The 5943-nt window shown below is 34.8% G+C and overlaps 1 protein-coding gene and 1 non-coding gene across 3 annotated transcripts in view; one reads left to right on the top strand and one right to left on the bottom strand.

Moving 5' to 3' along the window:
* Nucleotides 1-5943, top strand: part of GPR1 (G protein-coupled receptor 1) — a 42368-nt gene that overhangs the window by 9569 nt on the left and 26856 nt on the right. The window lies entirely within an intron of this gene.
* Nucleotides 273-391, bottom strand: LOC112470732. Its single transcript, XR_003043044.1, has one exon. It is a non-coding gene; the product is annotated as a 5S ribosomal RNA (ribosomal RNA).

Here is a 5943-nt window from a genome sequence, read left to right as displayed (position 1 = left end):
AACAATATAAAAAGCACATCATCAAAGAACATCTATCTAAAATTGAAGTCACACTCTGGAGAAAACTTGAAGGCATAAGACTGAATGAATACACTAGGTTTCAGTGAGCATGAATGAGTTTTTTCTCATGGGAAGAAATCAGTCATTATTCTCTACCACAGTTATTTTGTCTTTTTTTTTTTTTTTTAATTTTTTTAGGTAAGGCAACCTTTGGTTGACCTCACAGATTGCAAGGATCTTGTATTTTTTTATTTTTTTATTTTTATTTTTTATGTCTACAGCACCTGGTCTTCCTAGGTGGTCTCTCATCCAAGTACTAACCAGGCCCGACCCTGCTTAGCTGTCGAGATCAGATGGGATCAGGCTTGTTCAGGGTGGCATGGCCGTAGACTTGAGTGTAGCTTTTAAATTGAAAACTAGAGTAGGAAAATAATTCAGGTCCATTAGTGGGTTAGGTGGACATTCTTACAGCACCAAAAACCAGAAGCCTTTTTAGTATCACCTGCAAAAAAGACAATCCCTAGATGACAAAGTTCCAAGTAACGTGAAGCCAAGAAAGTAATTCATTTCATAACATTTAACCCATAAAGAATTCAATAAGGAGAAGTCACAGTCTTATCTCAGGAATCATGCAGAAGCAAAGCAGAGCTCACGTGTGCTTAAAATGGCTTCCAGGGCTACTTCTTGAAGTTCTAATTTTGCGTTTCTTTTTGTTGCTATATTTTGTCTTGACAAAAGCCCCCCCAAAAAAGTTATTAAAGATTTGTTCATGGTCAACCAGTCAATTATCTCGTACAATGACTGAATCTGTTGGGTTTATTTAGTTCCTCCCTTGCAAATGCTTTATATAATTAAATACAATAGACCTCATATTCAACGAAAAGTGATTATTAGAGAAGCATGTAGTATAATCATTACAAAAGTATTTGAGGAACACTAGGGGGTGCATCAGGGCTTGAGATAAAGGCAGAGTTAATATTAAAAAGGGAAGACTTCATACAGAAGGACTTTGAAAGGATGTGTGTGGCCTGGCAGCTTGGAAAAGACAGAATTCAAGCCAATTCTAATAAATATGTGTGGGGTCAAGTTTTCATTAGGACTCAGTTATCCCTACCTGGCATGAAAAATAAATTTGTATATAAAGTTAGATATTGGAACCAGAGAAAGTGGTTATAGATATCCTTAACTGTTCATAAAACTTTCTATTTGAGTAGGAAAAATCTGGTAGTGGAGTATTCGTCTTCATTATATAAATAAAGTTCGAAATAGATTTTTTTACTAGATTGTATCATATAAATAGACCTTGACTATTTTTGACCTAACAAAATGGCAATTTCTTATGCTTTAATAAAAATTTAATAAAAAATAGTTGTATATTTATATATAATTATTTATTTTATTATATAAATATTTGTTTGATTTGGGTATTTTGTGTATACACATTACATAGAAAACTATATTTAACATGGAAATCGTATTAAGCATACCATAGTTTTGATGATTGAGAAAGCACTTCCTCCTTCATTCATTAAACTTTTATTGAGGACCTATTATGTTTCCTGCACTCTGTACTTGAGATATAAGGATGAGTAAAACATAGTCCTTGCCCTTGAGGCTCTCACAGTTTAGTAAGGAAGTTAAATGCATTAACAGATAATTATTACAGAGAGTTTGTGTACAAGAATTAAGAAGGAAATCTGAAGTCGGACAGACCCAGAAGTCTTGTCTGGGTTTCACCACTTTTGTTAATTGCCCAATGGCTCTTAGCCTCTTAGAAATTATAATAGAATAATAATAGTACCTCACAGGATTGTTGTGAGAATTAAATGTGAAAATGCATATAAAGTTACTTAGCTACTTAACAAGTTCTCAGAAAATGTTAGGTATTATCATAATGTGTTAAACGATATTATATAATTAGGTGTGCTTGGTATTTGCTTTCTTTTGAAGATAGTTAGGTGAACTGGATTTACTTATAAGCAAAATACAATTAGACACCACATGGTTTATTTATAGGGAATTAGTTTGCTCTTAATAATTGGAGAAAATGCTCCATCATCCTTCCATGGAAGCAGAACCAGTTGTCAATCAAAAGTCCTGGTCTAATTAAGTGGCTGAACAGATTTAACACCTCTCAGGAGTGAGGCTAGCTTTCCTAGGTGATCGACATTCTTTTAACACCTTTAATAGAAAGAGATTCTGAACACAGGAATGAATGAATTTGATGATAATTAAGAACGTAAGTTCCCTTCTCAAACTCACCTTTGCCTTCTCAGACAAAAATAAAATATTAGTTATTGTTGAGATGCCCATGATCATAAATGACTTTTATCAAAACCCACTGAATAGTCTTAACACCAGTTAATAAATATTATTGAGGTTCACTCTTTGCAGGCACTGTGGTAGGCTCTGGGAGTATAAAAATAAACCAAATTATAGCCTTGTGGAAAAGAGACATTTATCAAATAAGCATTCAAGTATATAACTAAAAGTGGTAAGAGTGCAAACTGGGGATCCTGATTTAAAATATGGGATAGGCTTGTAGAAGTCTGGGAATATACTTCATTTAGGAAAGTATCTAAAAATATAGCTTACCCTTTAGAATTGTTAGTGATTTTCTCCTTAATTCCAAAACCACCAGCAAATTCAGGAAACTAAAGCTTAGTCGAAGCAACTGTTGGGTCACCTAATGGAAAATATTAAGTTGATATAAATTATTTATTCCGTTGCCCAGGTGCTACAAAATATTAGATAATATCAAACATGACTTTTCTGTTCGTCATTCTGCCCCAATGGGGTTTCGTTTAATTAAATGAAACCTTTTCATTTCAAAATGAACCCATTCACCTTTAGAAACATTTTATCATAATCAACACACATAAAAATGTATACTTAATTATAGTTCTCTACATGCACTGACCAAGAAGGCAGGAAAAATGTAGAAGATAGTAAAATGACTAAGCTATTTCTCCCTTGTCTGGGAGGCATGCCTGGCTCTGGAACGATATTTTGTTTATAACATGCCATTTCTCCATCATTTGCCTTCTGTTTTTTGAGAAGTTGAATTGGGAAGGGGAATCTCAGCACAGCTTGAAATTGCTTGTCTAATAGGAGGGATTATATTACCATACACACTCTATAAAAGTGGTATTTTCAGATCTAAAAAATGTATTATATCTCCTAGAACACAGGGAGGGAAAAAAATGATTGCAGAAGATGTCTCTCCATTTTAACTTTTTGTTGTAATATTTCTAAGAACTCATTTATTTCAACTTTAAATAAAAGCTTGTTTAAAAAAATCAGATCACTTTTCTAGCCATGGCAAATGGAACCTGCTTGAATTTCCTGGCTGCCTTTCAGTAATTTCCTAAAGAATGACCATTTTTTAAATTTTTACGTTTTTCTCTAGCAATCAGTAAATAACTTATTCATCAAATTTAAGAGAATGTCCCAACAGAAATTCTTTGGAAGAGCTAGTGTTTTTCTTGCTGAGGCAGACAATTGATGTATTCTCTGGCCAGCTGGATTACAGCAAGTCAGTGAGATTATAGCAAAAAGTCCAGCTATGTTGTACCGATCTTCCTCACAAGATATGAACTCATTGACATGAATCATCTGATGCAAAATAAACTCCTTTAGTAAAATGTTATCACGGGACCAGAATGTCCTACTTTTGGAAAGGAAAGAACGAGCACAATGCAGCTTTACTGTAACAGCAAGAAACCACCATTTTGTTGCTTACAGTGGTATCTTTCAGCTGCCATTTTCTCTTAGGATGAAACATAAATTCAAAATGTTATCTAAACTAATTACAAATAATATCAAGCGAGCTCTCTGATTGGAGCCCTTGATCATTTAAAATTAGCTGGAAACCCAAGAATTTGTTACTTTTCAACAGTCATATGTTATGTGACTTATTTCATAATACACCCTAATAAAAGGGCTAATAAGGCAATGTAATATCAATATCTCACACTTCCTCAGATCTTACTATGAGCCAGGCACTGTCAATGGTTTACTGATGGGTTTTCTCCCCGATCATAAATGAAGAAAATGGAATTGATTGTAATCAAAAAATAATATGGTGTGCGTGACCACTGTCTTTTTCTTTTTCTTTTTTTTTTTTTTGGATCAATATTATTTGGGCTTCTCATGGTAGTTAGAGCCACTCTGTCTTCAAGAACAATCATAGCATAGGAAATGTAACCAGTGTCTTTGATTCAGTATTATAGCAGAATAAAAAATGATATTTTCTTCTTCCCCTTCTAAATTCTCAGCTGGAGCTCCTGTAACAAAAGGCAGATTAACAAATTAATCCTAACTTTTATTTACTTATATTAACTATAAATAATTAAATATAAGTTAAATAAAATACATGTATTTATATATATTTTATGTTAATTTTTATTTAAACGAGAAAAGCATATAAATTTAATACAAGTGCTACGTGACACAGAAGCCTTCATAAAGAGGACTTCATAATGAAGACCTGAAGAAATAGTTAAACTTGAGAATTATTATACTAGGCTCAATGTAAAGTGGAAAGTCATAGAAAAATGTAATGACAAAAGAGATATGAGCTAAGAGTAATAAACCTGGGTAAACATAACAAGTCCTGTTTTTTCAGATTCCTCTCTGCATCCATCCCTCCGGCTTCAGAGATAAGGATGTTCATTTTCTCTGGGTACAGGGAGGGCACCTCTCACATGTCGGCCTTATGATTTGCTTCAGGGGAAGGTCACAAAAGCCCTCCTGTATCTGCTGTTTCTCAGATTCCTTTAGCTTAAAATATTCAGTATGCCAAGGTACTATATTTTGGGGTAGCATGTCCTGAACCCTGTCAGTATCTATGTTGAGTTGAAGAGGAAGATGGGAAGTAGTACCTACAAATGAGAAAATAGGAAATAGAAGAACACCACAGATAGAGGGAAAATAAGAAATAGACGACTGGAAATAGAGCAGGAGGTTATAATAGCAATAGATGACTGTCAGACACTGAGCTTCACTAATTGCCTCATTTCATCTTCACGGCTGAAGTAGATAAATAATAAAATAGATATTATTATCCCTATTTTAAAGACAGAGAAATTGAGGCTTGCCACTTTGACTAATTTCCCAAATCCACACAAGTAGGTGAAAAATGGCACTACAATTAGAAACCGAGGTCTCTGACTCCAGGGCCCTAGTTCTTAACTGCCATAAAATAGTGCCCAGAAACGCTTGTGATTGTTTCTGAATTACGGAGAAGCACTTGATGAGGAGGGATTGGTGGGAAAGAAGGAGGTTTAAGGACTGAAGAGACCAGGGTGACAGAAGAGAACAGACAGACAGGAAAGGAGAATGTAGAAATAAAACTCAGCTCCACATAAACACCCTAGAAATATTTAGATATCCCAGGGGAGAGTTGAGGCAAGGACAGATTAGATATAACTGGAATTTCTTTGTGGCTGCTGTGACTTCTCTTCATCCCACTTTAGTGAGGCAGATGGAATCTTCAGGCCAAGGAAGGCATTCTGTGTTCTCAAACTGCCATGTTGATCAGGCAAAGTGCCACATTCCAACCAATTGTGTTGTAGTTTGGGCATGGCTGGAACAATGGCTTAGATCCCTTCCTCTATTTGAGGGATTAAAGTGGCCTCAGTTTAACTGCAAAAAGAGAGAGAGAGAAAAAAGCAAAGTGCACACATTTGAATACTGTGTTAAATGTTCTATCTGTGCAAAACAATTACATTCATCTTGTTTATTGGTCCTTCATTTCCAACAGCCATATTAAGGACCTGGCTTCTAACACACAGTCTTTAAAGATAACACAGAGGGATGAAGGGAAGAGATTCTGGGATTCTTAAAAGAAGAATTTCCTTTGGCAATATCAAACGGGGTGATATGAGAATTCTTTTCCCTTAAAGCCCTCCTCTGTTTGCCTGATATTGCACTTAAACACTC

The sequence above is a fragment of the Pteropus alecto genome, unplaced genomic scaffold (genome assembly GCF_000325575.1).
Source record: "Pteropus alecto unplaced genomic scaffold, ASM32557v1 scaffold3, whole genome shotgun sequence".
Taxonomy (NCBI): Eukaryota; Metazoa; Chordata; class Mammalia; order Chiroptera; family Pteropodidae; genus Pteropus; species Pteropus alecto.
The sequence above is the reverse complement of the archived record's forward strand: the minus strand, read 5'-3'. Positions and strand labels throughout refer to the sequence as shown.